Genomic DNA, 20,526 nt, shown 5'->3' on the forward strand with positions numbered 1-20,526 from the left:
ACTCCATTTTCAGTGCTTCTGTGACATGGACTTTTTCCAATCCTCAAGCTTGCAATCTTTCTAGTTACAGGGACTTTTCATACCCTGGTCCTTCTATTTGGGATGCCACTTCTTTTTCAATACTAACCTCTACACACACAATCACACACTCACATGCATATACACACACATTCTCACACACATTCACTCACACACTCAAAAACACACTCATACACACTCACACTCACACATACACACTCACACTCACACACATACACACGCTCTCACATACTTACACAGAACTACCTGCCATGTATAATAGGTTTCAATTATATTTTTTTAAATTAATAAATGTAACCAGGAGCCCAAGAAATGTATAAGTGCATGGTATATTCTCATCCACAGTTACTCTGTGAGGGTGAAGAACACGAGTTCTGAGAAACGTAAGTGGCTTATCTAACATGCCCTAAGTGGTAAGCGGCAGAGCCATGGTTTAACCCTGCTTGGTGGGAATCCTTGTCCTACCTACTATTGTTGCATTTCTTGGGCTCAGGCTTGCAAGTTAGGGCCAGGCAAAATGCTCACCAGCTCATCAAGGTTCTGCCAGGCACTAAAAGTAAAAGGGGCTCTTGTAAGGGTGTTCTGGAAACTTTTATTGGCCAGGCCAGGTCTTTATTTGAGTTTGGGCATGATAGGGATGAAGAGGATCATGCTGATGAAAATGAAGCAGCCGGTTGACTGGTTCCTGTGAGTGCTGCTCCAGCTGCTCTGATTCTGTCGCAGCTTCTCCAGGTTCTGGTTGGCCATCTTGAGTGAGTGTGACAGGGTCTGCTTGTCCTTCTTGATGACACTCTGGGCGGCCAGTGTGTTGGCCTTGAGGCTCCAGGCCAGGCCTTGTGCTTCTCGGCCAGCCTCTCCTGGAGGTTCTGGTGCTGTTGCAGGATGAGGTCTAGCTCAGTTGCCGACGGCTTCTCATCCCCTGGGCCCTGCCACCCCTTTCTCTTCTTCAATCCAGCAGAGCCCTTGCCTAGCAGCTCACACTCTGCATCCTGCTGGCTTACCAGGCCCACCACTACATACTTACCATCTTGGTGGCAGGCACATGCTCCCTGGCTGAGGATGGCACGCATCTGGGGACCAGGAACTGGTTGGCTAGTGCCTTCTCTGAGGGGTCAGCTTCTGTGCGTGTAGCATCCCTTCAGAAAGTCAACTTTGCAGCAATATTCACTGATCGCCTCAGAGGCAGGTTTGCTGGGCTTTCAGGGCCTGCAGCAAGTCCCCGAGGCTCCCAGGTACTTCTCCAGATGCCACTCCTCCATCCTGCTTCTCTGCTGTCATCACCCTGCAGCGGCACAGCAGCCACCCCAGGTTCAGCTCCAAGCTCCACAAGGCCATCACCAACTGGAGGTTCCCGCCCCTTCCCCCTGGAAACTATTCTTTTCTAGACGAACATATTTTTTTTTTCTATTATGTTGCCAATACGTTCTTCCTACCCACCATTTTATGAAACCAAATGAAACCTTTCTATAGTGAACATGACTGCAACTTTGCTTTATGTTGGAACAGATGAAGGAACATGCCTGTCTTGAGGGACTCTCGCTGAAAGCACTTGATTGCAGAGTGCCACAGCACCACTGAGAAACATTAGCTGAGGTAATTCAGCTCCTGGGGCAGTTTAATTTGAAACAATTGAATTTGTGAATGCAAATACGCAGCCTTTCCCTCTGGTTTGTGGAGGAGGGAGAACCAAGGGGGCCTTTAGCAGGAAGCTCGAAGAGGCAGCTTGGTAGGCAGCAGAGCTGTTACCTGCTTTCTGTGCCAACCCCATAGCGCAGTTGTTTCCTATTGAGAACACATTCCGTTTGTTCAGCGCGTGTTCGTAAAGACAGGGATTTTCAGATGCATGGCTATAATGGAGCATTCACACATTCAAAACCCGGCTAAATTCCCCCCAGGGCACATGGGGATGATGCCAGGAGTACATGTTTGCCTGGAAATGGTCATGAAAATACAATTTTGTTGACTTTGTTTCTGTTGATGCATGTTGCCCAGAATTGGCCATGGAAATACAATTTTGTCGACTTAGGGTGAGTTCAAGGGAATAGCTAGCCACCCTGTGCTGCAGGTTCAGGCGAGGGCACCATGGTTTCTGCTCTGACCAGATAGGATGACACTGAGGCGGCCTCCTCTCTAGAGACTTGCTTTGGTTACTTTACTGCAGAAAGCTGGATTTGGGTTCCATGTCCAAAAATCCCTCCCTTATTCTGGTCCTCACTGTCATTGCCTACTTTCTTCCATGCCATTAGTCCAGTGATTGGCAAACTGCGGCTCGCGAGCCACATGCGGCTCGTGAGTCACGGTTTGCCTCTCTGTTGACTAATGAGTTTGCTGACCACTGACCTAGACTCTCGATTCCAATAATTACAGGCTGTTGTTGTTCCTTGTGATTAAGCCCCTATCCCAGTGGTCGGCAAACTCATTAGTCAACAGAGTGGCAAACCGCGGCTCGCGAGCCTCATGTGGCTCGCGAGCTGCAGTTTGCCGACCACTGCATTAGTCCACGGAAGTCTGTCAATATTGTAAATCCAGGCTTGCCAGATCCTGCAAGGATTCCTATTGCTCATCAGGTAAAACCCAAGTCACTTAACTTGGCTCTACATGATGTGACCTCTAACTAACCCTTTAGCCTCATGGCCCGTCACTACTTTATCTTCCCTGCCTCTTCCATGCTATTACTACATAGAATGATGCACAGGGCCCTGAACATGGTCACTTTTCTGTTGTGTCTTTGTACTCCCTTCCTTGCCACTGTCCTCCTTCCTTGGTCCACTCACTGAGAGATCACTAATCATCTCTCCTTGCAAAGCTTTGTCTGATGTCTACTCTCTCCTTTCTTCCCAAAAACACACTAGAATTTTGTCCAAAATAGTACGTACCATTTTCATCATGTACAAGATGTCATTAAATGTAAGATATGTCTCATATAAATGTGAAAGTAAAAAATATTGTGGAAACTAGAATTGATAAAATACACTATGATAGTTTTCTGTTTACTTGCCTTTCCCATTAGTCCTTTGGAGAGCGAGTGTGTTCTATCATTCATTTCCATAACTCGGTTCCTCCCATTGTATCTAGTTTATATCAGGATCTTAATAAATACTTTTTGTTTTTAATAAGCAAATGTGATCTTATGGGTGATAAACCAGGTGAGGTTTTGTTGTTTTTTAAATATATTTTTATTGATTTCAGAGAGGAAGGGAGAATTAGAGTGAGATAGAAACATCAATGATGAGAGAGAATCATTGATCAGCTGTCTCCTGCATGCCCCACACTGGGGACCGAGCCCACCACCTGGGCATGTTCCCTGACTTGGAATTGAACTTTGACCTCCTGGTTCATAGGTTGATGCTCAACCACCGAGCCACACCAGTTGGGCCCAGGTAATTTTTTTTTTTAACCAGTTGAATTTCTGATTGAGTTTCCTTACAATGGTGGTGCCTGGCTCAGGGCTGGCCAGGGAGTGGCCAAACCCTCCCCCCACCTGCCAGGGTTTCTGCGGTGGGAGTAGAAATGAGAAAGTTTAAGGCTGAGGCTGCTGCTATGTCCTGGATGCAGCAACCTGGAAAATCAAAGGTGATGCTTTTAAAGTGTCCAGATGTGACCCACAGTAAAGCCAGTCTTTATCACCCCTAAAATAACAGGAGTAGATTCTCCCATTGAAACCTTTAAAAAACTTTAGAAAAAAGTAAATAATTTACTCAACCCTGAGCATCTTCAATGAGTGAGGCTATATGCGGAAGAGTCTTTTACACACATTGTCTAATGTTGTAGTCACTAAATCCCTGTGGTGGAGATGGTCTTACATGTTTAGAGATTAAAACAAGCTCAAAAGGGAAAATTATTTGAAAGGACACATGTTAAGTGGCAGAGAGATGATTCAGATCCAATATTTATGTCTCAAAACCTTTAGTCTTCAAACCATGTTTCTTTGCTTCCCCTCCCCACAATGGTGAGATGCCTACCAGAGACTGATACAAAGAGAAAACATTAAATAACACTAGACCTCATGCTGACAATGTATTCCCTTTCTCCTTTAGTCTTTTAGATCATATCAAGAGGACATTCTCCCTTTGCTCAACATGCTAGCAGGAAGTAGTACTCAGTTAAGCTATTTCCTTCTGTCTTGGTTAACCACAACTTGATGCTCTTCAGATTCCTCTTACCAGCTAAATGAAGGAGTACAATTGTAAGGATATATGTTTGTTTAAATGCACAACAAATAATGAAGTCCCATACTTCCACATGTCCTTTCTCTCCAACAAATCCTGAAAATCTTCCTTATACACAAAGAAGAAATGTACCTTGTCTTTTTAACTAGGTCATGACCCATAGCACCACTGATCCTTGAGACCTAAAAGTCTTTATTCCTCAGCTTGAATTAGAACCTCAGGGTTGTATCACCCACTGGAGACCTCATGGTACAAAAATTTGAAGAATTAACCAGGCATGGATCTAAGTATTTTTAGGTATTAACACAATAACTTTATGACTTAGGTACTATTAATAATCTATAGATGAGGAAACTGAGGCACATTAAATAATTTCCCCAAGATCATACAGCTAATCAGTAGCACAACTGTGAGTCAACCCCAGATAGTCAAGCACAGGTGATCATCTTGTTAATGACTAACATAGACTCAATCAGGTTATCTACTGAGGCACCTAGAAAGGAGGTATACAGAGAGATGCAAAATTATTCCTTGGAACCCATCCATCAGGACTAAGAGAAGATGTAAATGCATTAATGTTCAAGTAATGGAATCTATATACCACATTAGTAATTAATTTACTATACGATCACCAATTTCATGAGCTTTTCCTTAATAATGCCAGTGATTTGTCACTACTAACTAAATATCATCTCCTTTAGGGAGAGAGCAACCAGTTTTTTATTTAAACTAAGCTATATGCAAGAGTAAAGATGTCATAGAATTATAAGCACTCATATCTCTGGGAATTTGTACAATTCTGCATGCAAAATAAAGGATTTGCTTAAAGGCAGATAGGTTTGTGTATTCTTTCTGAGGAAATTTGATATTAAGACATGGGAGAAATCACTTGAGGAAGAAGTTTTAAAAATAAGGCAACCATACACCCAAGTTTATGCCTGTTATCCCTGAGCAAGTGTTAATAGTGCCCCCTTTCACTCTCAAAAATTTCCTGGGTTGGGTGTTATAGTATAAGGCCACCCCACCTAAAAGAACACGCCATGTTGGTGGCTTAAGTTTCCATTGTAGTGGATGGTAGCAGTACAAAAATAAAAGACACATTCCCTCACCTCAAAAATCTCACAGATTGAATTTTATTCCACTTTGAGGAAGATATATTAAAAAATTACTATCGTTCAATAAATGCCACAATAGAGATATCAAAACAAGGTGTCTGAATAGGAGAAGATAGGCACTAAATATAGAGTGAGGAAGCTTGAAGACTTAGAAACTGCTTCCAGGAGAGGTAACACTTCAGTTGAATCTTAAAGGATCACAAATACTAGTAATATTTGAGTATCCAGTGAAAGTTGAGCATTCAAAATAGAATAAACTTAGATGGGATATGTGAGGGAGATAATAGTATGTAGTGATCAAGAAGCACAGGGTTTGGGATCAAGTGTCAGATTTTGAATTCGAAGTCTTTGAAATTCTAGCCGTGTGTCTTTAGGAAGTTACTGAACTCCTCTGAGTTTTGGTTTCTTCATGGGTAAAATGAACAACAGTATCTAACTCACAGGGTTGTTGTAAGGCTTCAATAAATTAATACCAGTATATGTGAAAACCTTTAACAAGTGGGTGGTGAATAGTAAACACTGTAAAGGATGGGTTATTACTAGCTTAATTAGTCTGAAATATGTAAAGTGTATGCATGTGAATATCTTAAGATGAGAAAGAAAATCAGTTTTGTGTGTGACAAAGGAGTTTGTACTTGATACTGAGGGAAATAGCAATTATTGATGGGGAGTGATACAATCAGATTGGATATTTTAAAAATGAATCATTCTTGGCAAGTGTATGGAAGATGGATTGGAGATAGATTAATAGGTGGCAGAGAGAAAGGCTATTGTCGTACATGAGGATTGGCAGCAAGGATGGAGAAAAATCCCTTTGTGCTATTTAGGAAACATTTAGGCAATATCACCTCACTCATGTCAAAACCTTCAACATATTGATGGGACATTCTCACTACAAGACTAAGATAACCAAATTAGTGGTGTGGAGATGAAATTTGAGCCTTCAACACAGTAATACTCTTAGCATCTATTTTTATGAGTATTATATTTACAGGCAACTGAATATTAGAGCCATAAGAGACATTAAAAAATGATCCAGTTCAGTGGTTCTCTATTCTAGTTACCATTAAAACCATTAAGATTTTTTAAAATATCACTCCCCAGACCCCAAACTTGGTCAAATAAGTAAGAATTGCTAGGAGAGAAGCTCAAGCACTGTTGTGTCTTCAAAAGTCCCCAGGTGATTCTAATGTTCAGCCAGGATAGAGAACCACTTGCATTCTCATCCAATAACCATGCTGGACAGAGGTGGAAGATAAACCCCAGAAAAATTCTATTTCTTTTAGGGTGTGGGTGGTAATTGTGTTATATGTCTTACATAGAATATATAGATATAGTTTCTTATCTATAATAATAAAAGGCCAGGCGTCATGACCAGAATGACCAATCAACCAGTAGCTATGAGGTGCACTGACCACCTCTCGGTCCCTCCCACCAGCCTGCAGGCTCCCATCACTGGATGGCCAATGGGGAACCACGGGAACTGGGCTGGGTGGCAGCAGAGCGGGACTGGGGACTGGACTCGTGGGGCAGCAGCAGCAGCATCGCAGAGAGTTCTGGGGCGGCAGTAGCAGCTTCGCGGAGTGTTGCAGGGCGGCGGCGGCAGCATCGCGGGCGGTGGACATGGCTCTGATCACAGGCTAGGTCTAGGGACCCTACACATGCACGATTCTATGCGCTGGGCCTCTAGTGTATTTATAATAAGTTTGCTACCTCTTGGATATAATGTATTTTATATTAAGTGTATGCTGATGCTAGAAATGGGAAGAAAAAAATAAGACATGAAAACAAAATGGCAAAATAAAGATAAAAAGAGAGGAAGAGCTTTATGCAAACAAAAGGAAGTGAGACCACATATGCATTCCTCTGATCCAAGGTAGACAAGGCCTCCTAAATTATGCCAAATTGTTTTCCTCCTTGGTAAAGGGTAATTAGGAGAGAACAGAAAAAGCATCCTATCTAGTAAAGAGTGAATATGCTAATTAACTGTCACGCCCTCACAAAGATGGTGGCACCCACAGCCAATAAGGAGGGAATATGCTAATTGACTGCCATGCCCTCAAAGATGATGGTGCCCACAGCCACAAGATGGCAGTGCCCAGTCCCCTCAGCCCTGCTGGGGTGGCAGGAGTGCGGCATAGCTGGGCCCGCCCCCAGGTGGTTCCTGCCACTCTGTGTGCCTGCCTCTGGAGTCCCCCAATCCCCTCAGCCCCCCAGCCACCCAGGGCCTGCCTGAGGCACAGGCAAGCCTCAGATGGTGACTTCCCAGTTGACACCCAAGGTGCAGGCAAGCCTCAGATGGCAGCTGCCCAGCCACCCAGGACCGGCCTGAGGCACAGGCAAGCCGCCAATGGTGGCTGCCCAAACACTCAGGGCTGGCCCGAGGTGCAGGCAAGCCTTGGATGTTGGCTGCCCAGCCACCCAGGGCAGCCCAAGGCTCAGGTAACCAGGGCTGGCCAAGGCTTGTGCTGCTGGCAGTGGCAGCTGCAGAGGTTTGATGGAGGTATCGCCTTCCCCTGATTATCAGGTCGCCTCCTTCCCCTCAGGGCTTCCGGACTGTGAGAGGGAGCAGGCCAGGCTGAGGGACACCCCCTCCCCGCCTCCAGTGCATGCATTTTCATGCACCGGGCCTCTAGTAAAAATAATAAGAACAAAAGTCCCATGAATTCAGGGGGCTGTGTCTGTCTTGTTTACTTGTGCATCCCCAGTGTCAAAAGCAGAACTCTGCAAATAGACTAGTTCCACACCTAAGTTATGGACTAAATAAATGAAAGAATTGAAAAAGAGCAAAAGTTTCAGGCAGAGTCACTCACTCACTTTTTCTGTTTGGTCCATTAAATCTTTCTAACAGTTTTAGGGATGATAAAATAATTTTCACATTTTTCAGTTCCTTTTATATACTGGGCTTCTTTTTCTGCCAGAAGCATCTTTGAATTTCTTTGAGATGGAATATTCAGTGGTCCTGGTCCTGTCTGATGGTCTGTGTAGAGAAGATGGTTATTGATGTTCTGTATATAAAGGTGGGCTCAATGGAGGATGAGTACTGGACTTAAAATCAGGCCCTGTTGTTTATTGTATGACCTTAGGCAAGGTCCGTAACTGCTTTTACTATCAGTTTCCTTAAGGTATTACTATGGACTGAATGCTTGTGTCCCCTGCAAATTCATATTTGAAGCCCTAAATCCCTAAAATGTTGGTATTTGGAGGTGAAGCCTTTGGGGCATAATTAATATTAGATTATATCATGAAAGTGGAGCCCTCATGATGAGCTTAGGCAATCTGAAAAACAGGAAGCAACCCCTCACTAGATAAAAATATCTGCTGGCTCCTTGATCTTGGACTTCCTACACTCCTGACTGTGAGAAATACATGTTTGCTATTTAAGACACCCAGTCTATGATATTTTATTATAGCATCCCAAATGGGCTGACAAGAGTATTCAAGTTATTGCAAAGGTCAATGAGGTAACGCATATAAAGATATTAAGACCTCAGCCACCACCTGATAAGTGATCATAAATGTTAGATTATCATTGTACTGTAATGATTATTGTATTACTATTTTAATTATTATAATTTGATCCATTCCACTTCTCACTGATAAAAGCAAAGAACAAGGATATGAGAAACTACATGTATCACAAGGAGCCAATAGGGGTAGATACATCTTTATTGTCCTTTGCTCAGCCATTTATTTCAAAATAAAAACTTCTAATTGGGCTTTGCCTTGCCTATCTATAGTCCCACTGTTATCACAGATGGAAAATTAGTGTTTTAAAGAAATACTATATTTCCCTATGCCATCCTTTAGGTATCTAATCTTCTCACAAGGTGATAAGTTTCTTTTTTTAAAAAAAATATGTTTTTTTATTAATTTTTAAAGAGAGAGGAAGGGAGAGAGCTAGAGAGATGAGAACATCAAAGGTAGAGGAACATCATCGATTGGCTGCCTCCTGCATGCCCAGCACTGGGGATTGAGCCCACCACCCAGGCATGTGCCCTGACCAGGAATCAAATCAGTGACCTCCTGGTTCCTGGGTCGATGCTCAACAACTGAGCCACACTGACCTGGCAGGTGATAAGTTCCTTGAAAAACAAAAAATAAATTCTTATTCTTTAGAGTATAATGAAATAAGTAAGAAATACTGTGACTGAGAAGAGATTTCTTTCTCACTTTAAATATTTTCCTTATGAATCTTAATTATTCCATGGGAGGATACAACACAGAACAAGGAGGGGTTATGTGTGAAGAGGATCCAGATATTTCTCCTGGTTATAGACATCCACCAAAGGTTTATAGTTTAAATATGACAAGATTTTCACTGAATTCTCCATTTTGTGTTGACCATCTTGAGAAAATATGTGATTAAGTAAAAAAAGATATGAAATCCCCCAATTTCAAACATCCTTATGTTTTAGTTTACTAGGGATGTCATAATAGAATACCACAAACTGGGTGGCTTAACCAACAGAAATGCATTTTCTCACAGTTATGGAGGCTGGAAGTCCAAGATCAAGGTGCCAGCAGAGTTTATTTGCTCTGAGACCTCTCTCCTTGGCTTGCAGGTGCCTCATTCCTGTTGCTTTTTCACATGGTTGCCCCTCTGGTGTCTCTGTGTATATCCTAATCTCTTTTTATAAGGACACAAATCCTATTGGATTACCTCCCCCACTAATCACCTCATTTAACCTTAATTCCCTCTTTAAAGACCTTATGTCTAAATACAGTGGTTAAATTCTTAGTTAGTGAGGGGTTAAGACTTCAACATATAAATGGGGGTGGGGGACACAATTTAGCCAATAATATCTTATTGATGAATCTTAATCCAATGACTAATATGTTTTCTGGTCCTATTAAATGGCCCCAAAATACCTTTAGTGTTACCTTCAACTACACATCAGATCCCCATAAAATCAAATAAATACCAAATATTGAAGAGTAGCTGAATTTCCTTTTGGATACATAACACAATACCATAGGCTGAGTTTCCAGGAAAGAGACACTGAGAATATGCACTTTGCGTGCATGAGCTTCACTGAAGAGTGTTCTTTATAACAACATCTATGAAAGATGAGCAAAGCAGGACTGGACAGAAAGAGAAGCTGAACTGTGAGACAGAAAACTTTTTCTGTTACAACAGAAAACTTTTTTCCGATCTTTTAATTCTTGAGATAGAGAAACTTTCAGGGTTGTCTCCTTTAGAAGTAGTTGTCCCCTTTTTTTTACATTTTCATCAGATTGGTCTTATGGATGGGGAGTACCTTGAACAAGTCAGCCTCCTAGTATCCACCAGTCTACTCTGTACTCTTTGGATCTAGTTACTTCATATGCTGAGTTTAACTAGAAATAGCTGTTCCAAGATGTTCATTGGTCTTTTTTCCCAAAGAAGCATACAAGAGAAGAGTTGATGGGTCAAACTATAGGACCTATCTCTGAAGCTGACATTGAGTCCTCACCTGATACTGCTGTTATCCTCCCTTCCTCAGCTACCTATTCTAGATGTCCCTCACTCTTGGCAAGCACTGTTGCCTGTAGTTGTCTAAATGGCGTAGTCACTGATTGTGATCTAGCACTTCATCTCAGAATAGTCTGAGCTCCTGGTCACCATGTCCTTCATAAACCATGGCTATTGCACTTGTTAATTTTCTGTCATGATGGGGCAGGGAGGTACCAAAAAGACACTCCAATGATTCACCCAAGTAGCAGTCATATTCTTCCCTATCATTATGGCCATGATGCATTGGTGTCTTTTCTCATCCTGATAATTGGATCAATATCCATGCTAGCATAGTGGTTCTTTTCCTTGCTCGATGATCTCTTCACCCAAGAAGCCTAACGTGACTGATTGACAGCTGAAGCTAAAAGTTATTGGGATACTGACTCTGTCCCCTGCTGTGTTCATGTTTGGAAGCTGAGACATCTAGAGTCACAAAACCTAAGTATATAATGATGGAAAGCACAATATACCCCCCTCCCCCAAGAGAGATACTTGGAATGATGGTAAGTGAAACCACTAATAGTTTCACTGCTTGGTTGCTGAACTACTTGGTTGTTGAATGTATTCAGCTTCCTGGAGACATAGCAACACTTCACTGATTAAAAATGTTTACTGAATCTTAGACAATAGCATCTCATCCTTTTAGGGCATTATTCCCAAGCTAATACTATAATTGTGCCTTCAAAATGCTCTCCCATTACTCTGTAAGACTGGCAGCTTCTGGGATGTGTAGTGTGTGATAGACCAATGAATTTCATGGGTATGTGACCACTGCCATACCTCTTTGGCTGATCAGTGAATCCCTTGGTCTGGTGCAACAGTATGCGGGATCCCATGTTGGTAAATCAGACATTCTGTGAGCCTTCACTTAGTGGTGTTGGCTGAGGTCCTGTGGGCAGGAAAAATAAGTCCATACATGGAATACGTGTTGATATCAATCAAAATAAATTGTTGTCCCTTTCAAGGTGAAAGAAGTACAATGCTGACAACATGCCACTGAGTGGCTGGTTTGACTCCTTGAGCAATATTGTCATATTGGGGACTCAACCCTGGCCTCTATTGCTTATAGGTAGAACCTTTGATAGTGTAAGTACCTAGATCAATCTTGGAGAATGAGAGTCATGCCATTGGATCCATGACTCACCAATAGCTACTCTCTTCTTGAGCCCATTCTGCCAGCAATGGGGTGGCCACAGACAAAGATTGGCTGCTGTCAGGTGGTTGGTTGGTCCCTCCTCTGTGGTGGATGCTCTCTGATGAACAATAATACGCAACACAAAGCTTTTTTCACAGTTTGGCCACCCCCATAGGTGCTTCATACACATATCTTTTCCCAAGACCTCCTTGTTGCTGCTAATTCCCCCACTTTTTCCCCCTGGTAGACCTTAATTAACCAGTCATCCAGCACTATTCAATAATCCATATATATTCTACTCAGGCCACTTTTATTTCCACCTAAATCAGATGGCCACCGAAGTTCTGCCTATTGGGAGGATTTTCTTTCACCACTATTTTTCAGAGCCATCCTGAAAAAGGTCTGTGGTTTGGCAATAGCCCACTTTTGTCTTGTACCCACCATAAACTAGTTCACCCATTAATCAAACTTAGCTTTTTTCTTCTGTCATTGGGTCATAAGAAACTCCCCATGCAGCCATTGGGGTTAGCTCTGGGAGAATTACTGATTTAACAGTGGTGGATGACATGGGATATGAAATGCCTACTTTTGCAGCACGTTAATACCCACTGGCATCACTCATGCTTGATCCAAAATGTACCATTTTTTTAATCTTACAGAGGAATGGCACTTCACCCTCCAGAGTTGTCCCCACTTGAAGTAAGAGGGTCAGCCTTTATACATGTACATTGGAAGGAGGATGCTCTCATGGATGCTGAGTACCTAGAGTGAGGCAGCTTCTTAGCTCCTTTGGCTGAGGCAACTTCCTGAAGAGGGGCTCAGTTGTGAGTTCTCAGGAGTCAACACTCTTGGCAACTGAGAGCATGAATGCCTTGGTCCTAAAGAGCAATCTTCATGGCACTCCACAGCAACCACTGCACACACTTTAAAGGATTATACTGACAGAGATAAGGCTTAGGAACTTAAGGAAGATTGGTAACTCTAAACCTTGCTTGAGGTCTGATTCCATGAAGAATTTTGTGTGTGCAATATATATATAAATATATAATCTTAAACTGCCCAAAGTGTCATCTCAAAATCCTTTAGGTATCATAATCAAGAATGACCCTTAGAGCCCAGCCAGCATGGTTCAGTGGTTGAGAGTCGGCCTATGAACCAGGAGGTCATGGTTCGATTCCCTGTCAGGGCACATGCCCAGGTTGCAGGCTGGATCCCCGCAGTGGGAGGCATATAGGAAGCAGCTGATCAATGATTCTTTCATCATTGATGTTTCTATCTCTCTATCCCTCTATCTTCTTCTCTGAAATAAAATTTTAAAAAAGAATGACCCTTAGAAAATAATTAATCCAACTCTCATTTTTTCAGGATAGAAAACTAACACATAGGAGAAATAGTTTATCTGTTTTTGTTACTAAGCCTTGGTTCTCTGAACTTGTAAACTTGAAATAGCAGTAGTTTCTGCATAGGTTGTAACTATTTCTAGAACATGGAGGCTTAAAGACACTGAAGACCACATAACTAGAAAGTGAATGGAGACAGCATTTGGTCTTAGGGCAAATGGTTAAAAACCCCTCAATTTATTCAATCCACTGTTCATCTATAATTTCTACTTCTAAAACCCTTTATCTACACTAATAAAAGAGAAAGATGCAAATTGACCATACCTTCATGATGCCCACTAGCCAATCAGGAGTGAGTATGTAAATTAGCCCAACAAAAATGGTGGGTTAATTTGCATATGCAGGTGCTGAGCAGCCAGGGGCCAGGCAGGACACTTGTGTCATTGCCATGACAATGATGCAGGCATTCCACACTGCCCCAGTCGCTCAGGGCCTCTGGGCAGTGTGGGAAGGAGGGGCCGGAGTGGAAAGAGGCAACTTTGGGGCCAGAGCTGAAAGAGGTGGCTCTGGGGCTAGAGCAAAAAGAGACAGTGCTGGCAGCCAGGGAAAGGAAGGCCCATTCTTGCACGAATCTTCGTGCATCGGGCTTCTAGTCCTATATAATAAAGAGGTAATATGCAAATTGACTGTCACACCCTCACACAAGAAGGCCGGCCCCATGTGGTCACAAGATGGCTACTCCCATGTGGTCACAAGATAGCCACGCCAATGTCATCACAAGATGGTCGCCCCATGTCATCACAAGATGGCCACCAGGGGAGGGCAGTTAGGGGTGACCAGGCCAGCAGGGGAGGGTATTTGGGGGCAACCAGGCCAGCAGGGGAGGGCAGCTGGGGGCAACCAGGCCTGCAGGGGAAGGAGGGCAATTGGGGGGGACCAGGCCTGCAGGGGAGGGCAGTTGGGGGTGACCTGGCCAGCAGGGGAGGGAAGTTGGGGGTGACCGGGCCGGCAGGGGAGGACAGTTGGGGGCAATCGGGCCAGCAGGGGAGCAGTTAGGTGTCAAACAGGCTGGCAGGGAAGTGGGATCAGGCCTAAACCAGCAGTCAGACATCCCCCAAGGGGTCCCAGATTGGAAAGGGTGCATGCTGGGCTGAGGGACAACCCACCAGTGCATGAACTTCATGCACCGGTCCTCTAATTCATTAATAAAATAGACCATTCATTCACTCAGCACATATTTATTAGTGCCTCCTCTGTACCAAGCACAATGCCAAGTCATGGAAATTTAACAGTTAAGAGGACTCGCTTTCACAGAACCTGCAGTCTACTTGTAAGGATTCACATTTAGAAAATAATCAACAAAGTAAATAAAAACTTTCAGTTGTGATAAGTGCTCTGAAATAGAGGCATGTGGTTCCATGAGTGTGCATATTGGAATGACCTAACCATGAAGGTTATGGAAGATTTTGTTAAGGTAATGTCTACTGCATAGAGATATGAAACGTTAATGGAGTTAACTAGATGAAGAAAATAAAATAAAATAAAATAAAATAAAATAAAGGATTCAAGGCAGAGGGAACAATAGATACTGAGACCCTTTGGCAGAAGAGGGCATGGCACATATGAATGATTATAGGAAGGTTATTCTGCCTAGAGAAAACACATGGGCATGTGCAGCATAGCGGAGCTGCAGGGGTAAGCAAGGACCAGACTCAGGGTCATGTTCAGGACCTTTGTCTTTACCCTGAGAGACCACACTAAATTGCTTTAATCATGAAAGGACATAATATGATTTAGGTCCCCTTGCTGCCCTGTGGAAAATGGATTGGCAAAGGACAAGACTGGGTAATGATAGAGAGTTAGGGACTATTGCAGTCATTCTGATGAAAGTGGTGATAGCATGGCTGGATTCAGTTGGTAGAGCTGGAGAAAAGTGGGTGGGTTTGAAAAGTATACAATAGTGTGGGGAAGGCCTGAGGAGGGGGTGGGAGTGGGCTGGAAGGGGTCAATGTTGGGGGACAGCTGTAATGCTTTCCATGATAAAGATTTTTTTAAAGTATTTAGTGACTAAAACAGCACTTGATGCTAGATTACATATGGAAGAAAATATATGGGTGACTTTCTAGGTTTTTGGTTAGCATGACCAACTGGAGTAGTGCCAAAATAGCTCCAATAAACATTTCCAGGTAGACTGCGGTTAAATATTTCATGAGGCTACTTGCATACAAAGAGAATTCTATGAATTTAGAGCCTTGGTCTTCAATACAGTCCTTAATTTTTGAATTGTGGATCCTGTAAGAAATTGATGAAAGTTATGAAAACTTTGTTCAGACTAAAGCTCTTTGCACCAACTCACAATTTTGCATGCATTTTTTGGTTCGGCTTCCTCCATGTAAATTTCAATTCCCATGCATTTATGCAGTCCGAGGATCTGAGGCAGATCTTTATTCTATGATGTGTACCTCATTGCTTCACTTGCACACTGTACCACACAGTTGGAAGACTGAACATGTCTTTGCATGGCTGTTACAGTTATCCATTTATTGTATTTTCCTGTTGGTTAGCAAATGAGTATTGAGTGGGCACTTGCAAAGCACTATTCTAATCCTCAGGGAATCACAAAGCATAAATGCTCCTCTGGGAACCCATACAAAATCACATCAGGCCTAATGACAGAACCGAACACAAGGGTCCTCTGGCAACTACTGTCAGAAAAAGCAGCTCTGCCTCAGAGAAAAACTGCCTTGTGTCAGCTCCTTTTCACAGGCCGGGCTTCATGTGGCCTGGCGGGGGAGAGGAGGGAAATAAAATATTTCCTTCCCCAGGGAAAGAATCATTTGGATGCAGCTGCATTTGAGAGAGAATTGCTGACTTAGGACTTGATTCCATGATGAGCATTTTATAAACATACTATATATAGCAATTATATTCACTACATACTGTATATACATGAGACATAAATTACACACTAAATCAGCTCCTGTGCCAATCCAGAAATAACAGAAAAGAGAACAAATGCTTAAATTGCAGCTGGCAGGCTTAGAAGGAGAAATATTTTAAAGAAATATCATATAAACGGAGATATAGTATCAACTTCTCCAGAGTCTTTTAGAATTACACAATCATCTTACATGGAATTTAACCATGCTCTTTACTAGTAGAGTTTAGGGATAATTTGCTATAGTTAAAAGATTTCTTCTATTATCCCTCCCTCAAAGGTAATAATCCAAATACTTCCTGAGGGCTTACTGTATGCCAGATGCTGTGCCAGTACTTTACATACATTATCTCATTTAATCTTTATAATAATAAAAGCATAATATGCTAATTAGACTGGACATCCTTCCGGACAACCTTCTGGATGAAGCTAGGGACGTGAGGGCCGAGCCCCTTGCATGAATTTCATGCATCGGGCCTCTAGTCATTCTATAAAATAGATGCCATTTGATAAAATCCATTTTACTGAGGGGAAAACTGAAACTCAGAAATATCATATAATTTTCCCAGCAGGACTCCATCATCAAGTAACTAATGCCATAATCAAATCCAGGTGTGTCTGACTTGGAACGCCCACATGCTATCTTATAAATTACCATTTCACCTAAACCTTACATCCCACCTAAATGGAAATAATGATGAGTAGTTTAATATCCAAATTGTCTGTCATTCTTAACCATTATGGTTATACAGCTACCAAAGATGTGTGTTGATTTCTTGAAAACTAAATTACAAGTATTGTTTCAGGACCATTGTAATTGAAAGACAAAGAAAACTCTACCAGGATATTCAAATGTTAAAAGCAAATATAATCTAAGTCACCATATCATATCAATGCTTCTTTGGAAATGGAAATTATAGAATTACTTGGGATCTAGATGAATTCCTTAAAAATTAATGATAATACCATAGTTATTGCCTATAAATACTGACCCAGGGCCTTCTAAAGCAGTAATATGATCACTCAAAGTATATATATATATATATCCTATTATATAAAAAGTTTCTTCTCAGTGAATCTCAGTAATTCGTCTTATAAAGCAAGTAGGACAGCTGTATTGCAGAAATGATGAAAGTACGTATTTGGAAAATGGCTAAGTTTAAGGAGTGGTCAAGCTGTCATTTTTTCAATATCTAAGAACTGTACACTTTTAAAAGATAAATCATTCCTACATGTTACATAATAATTTCTGGAGGTTGTTAAATTGCAATCAGACAGGTTCTCTTAGCCTCCTTCTGAAAATATATCCGATGGAAATTAAGAGGCATGCAAGCTTTTTCTATCTTCTTTCTGCTCGTCAGATGTGACACCTAGATGGCTGTAAATAACCCCTCCCAATTATTCTATAGCCTTTGATCCAGACTCATAATTTATCTCTCAGAACTCAATCGTTAAACCAGCAGAAGGCCAAGGTTTATACCATTAAGTTCAGAGCTCATTTAAGAGCAGGTACTTCATCAGGTAGCTTAAAAAGGTTTCCATTTGAAGATCACAGTTTTCACTTAGTCTTCAACAAAGAAGTCTAGTGATGGATGCCCCTTAGATTTCCAGCACATTCATGCACAGGAGAAATAGTTCATCTTTCCCTGCAGCCACATATAATCAATAGCCTAAGAAGATTCTATAGCCATAAACACTCATATTTATATAATAAAATTAAAATACTCATAGGATTGCTTTCTAAAAGATCAAGAAAATGCATTTCTGAATAATTCTTAGTTGTATAGTCATGATAGTCTTCTGATTGTGCATTTAAAGGCATTTAGGGCCCTGCAGCTTTGCTGGTGCAGCTTAAAGCTTGTTCAGGCTCATTAGCTTGATCCCATAAAAAAAAAAAGTTAGGTGTTTTAAAAAGAGTAGAAATAGAAATGAAATTATGCCCAGTGTTATATCTACCTTTGTGTCCTTTGGCAGTCTTCATTTACATTTACACCACTTCTCTTAAACTTTGTCAAATCCTTGTACTTATCTCTACACGTTTTTGTGCTTTTCATTGTACCTGACTGTGATGTTCTCATTTGCTTCACAAATTCATACAAGACTCTTCCTATACAAATGCATTACAGTAATACAGTGGACTAAGTGTGTTTAATAGGTTCAATTACTTCAGGAAAACCCAATACACAGGAATTTGATCTCACCACGCTGATAAATCAGAAAGAAATAGATTATTTAATAAACTCAAAATTGCTAAAACACTTTGTGGAGGAAGCTGTTCGATTATTCAACATACCTATCTCTTGTCCAGTCACGCTGGTAATAGAAATTATCATAGCTGCTATTTATTGAGACTGTGAAATGGGTACTATTATCCTCAACTTGAAGACGAGGAAGGAACCCAAGGGTCAGAGAATTTAGGTGACTTGTGTAGATCAAGAAAGAATTAGGATTAAACCCATGTCTGTTTTACTCAATGGAGTGTTCTCAATCATTATGTATTCCATCTCCTCAGAGCTTGCTTACAGAGTTCACATTCAGTTGTTGCCCTGCCTGAAATGTCCCTTCCTCTCTTTCACCACTCAAATCCTCTTATATGTTGGGAATGTTTCTTCCCTACTATTAACAATTCCTTTCTATGAGAGAGCTTAGTTAGTGTGGCTCTAGACTTCTCTCTAAGGAGGTAGCATGAGTTCTCTGGCTGGTAAGTTTGGAAAGAATAACTAGGATCAGCTTCTCTTTACCATTTTTCTCTGGGGAGTGATCCTTGTTTTAGGGCAAGAGCTGTCCGTGGTCCCCAGGTTTACATGTGCAGCCTGTCCATGTGGAGAAGTGTGTCCAGTCCACTGCTACCATGTTGAGTCTGCCTCTGCCTGGTTCTAGGGATCAGTTTCAAGAAGCTCACTTGACTCTCCATCTGACAAATCTCCCAGCTTAGTGTCATCAGTCATTACGGTGATACTTTGCCCGACACTGTTACTCAGCTTTTTCAGGATTTAACAGGGATGAGGGGTACAGTTTGGGAGCCCACTCAGACCCCTAGATTCTATTTCTTCTGAAAAGCTTTCCCCATAAATCACTTTTCCTCTTCCTATCCCCACAATATTTTGTATGAAAATATAACAGGTTCACTATGTTAGTGACATGTTCTACTACTTTATAACAGGTTCACTATGTTAGTGACATGTTCTACTACTTTATAACAGGTTCACTATGTTAGTGACATGTTCTACTACTGCCCCTTGGAAACTACAGAGGCTTGGACCTATCTCGCATCCGTATATCACTGTACAGAACCTCACGGAGTGTTTTGCAAATAGTAAGACCTCAAAAAGATTGTTGAATGAGTTGAATTGAATTGAATTGCTTCTATGTCATGTCATCTTCATGTGTAGCTTTAAACTTCTTTTTAATGTATACTTTCTTGAATTCCCCAGTTGGTTAAAAGCTGTAGGATATACATACTCCTTTTTTTCTCATCCAGTAGACCACTCGGTGTAGTCATTCAGGCCCAGTGAATAAATTGTAGATTTCTGGTCATCTGACTGACAGTGAGTCACCTATTTCCATTGGAAGAATTGCCAGTTGGCCTCTCTTCCCATTCACTGTGATTATGTACCTTACACCAGTCCCAAGGTGCAACCATCATGAAAGGTTACCCTGAAATAAAGAGAAGAGACATGGCATCTCAGAAATGGTAACACTTTCATGTTTGAAGCTGAGGCATCTTCAGAAGCACCTGGGAGCTAGCTGCTGTTGTCTATCCCAGGCAACAGGGAACCTAGCATTTTGCATTGGAAATGGAGTATTGTTGCATATCTTATAGTTTTATTCCAAATGAATATGAGTGTGACAGTGTTTCTGAAGCAACTAATTTAACACTTAGCATTTTAAGAACTTGCACTTACTGCCAATACACTAATTAAGCTTTACAGATGCGAGACTAAGTGACTCATTAGAAGTCACAGAGAATATCAGTGTGGGGCTCCTGAATGTCACAAGGGCCTTGTATGAAGGTTGGGCTCTGTTCATTCAGCATTATTTTTCATAAAGTTAATTCTTTAGCTAATCATAATCCAGTTCATTCATTTACTCTTTCATCCATTCATGAATCCATGTCTTAATAAATCAAAGAGCTCTTATTGAGCATATATACAAAACCCAATAGGAGGTGCTAGAGACAGAGATAAACAAATAATCGTCCCAGTCCCTAAGGAGCCCAAAGGGAAGAACAGATCAAGGAAGGAATTATTTGATGAGATAAGGGTGCTATGGTAGGATAAGGGGGGGGGGGGC

The 20,526-nt window shown here is 41.7% G+C and overlaps 1 protein-coding gene and 1 pseudogene across 5 annotated transcripts in view; one reads left to right on the forward strand and one right to left on the reverse strand.

The window, feature by feature from the left end:
• GRM5 (glutamate metabotropic receptor 5) overlaps positions 1 to 20,526 on the forward strand; it is a 417,372-nt gene that overhangs the window by 245,552 nt on the left and 151,294 nt on the right. The window lies entirely within an intron of this gene.
• LOC114227109 (vesicle transport protein USE1-like) lies at positions 652 to 1,377 on the reverse strand (annotated as a pseudogene).

This window comes from Eptesicus fuscus, chromosome 13 (assembly GCF_027574615.1).
Source record: "Eptesicus fuscus isolate TK198812 chromosome 13, DD_ASM_mEF_20220401, whole genome shotgun sequence".
NCBI lineage: Eukaryota > Metazoa > Chordata > Mammalia > Chiroptera > Vespertilionidae > Eptesicus > Eptesicus fuscus.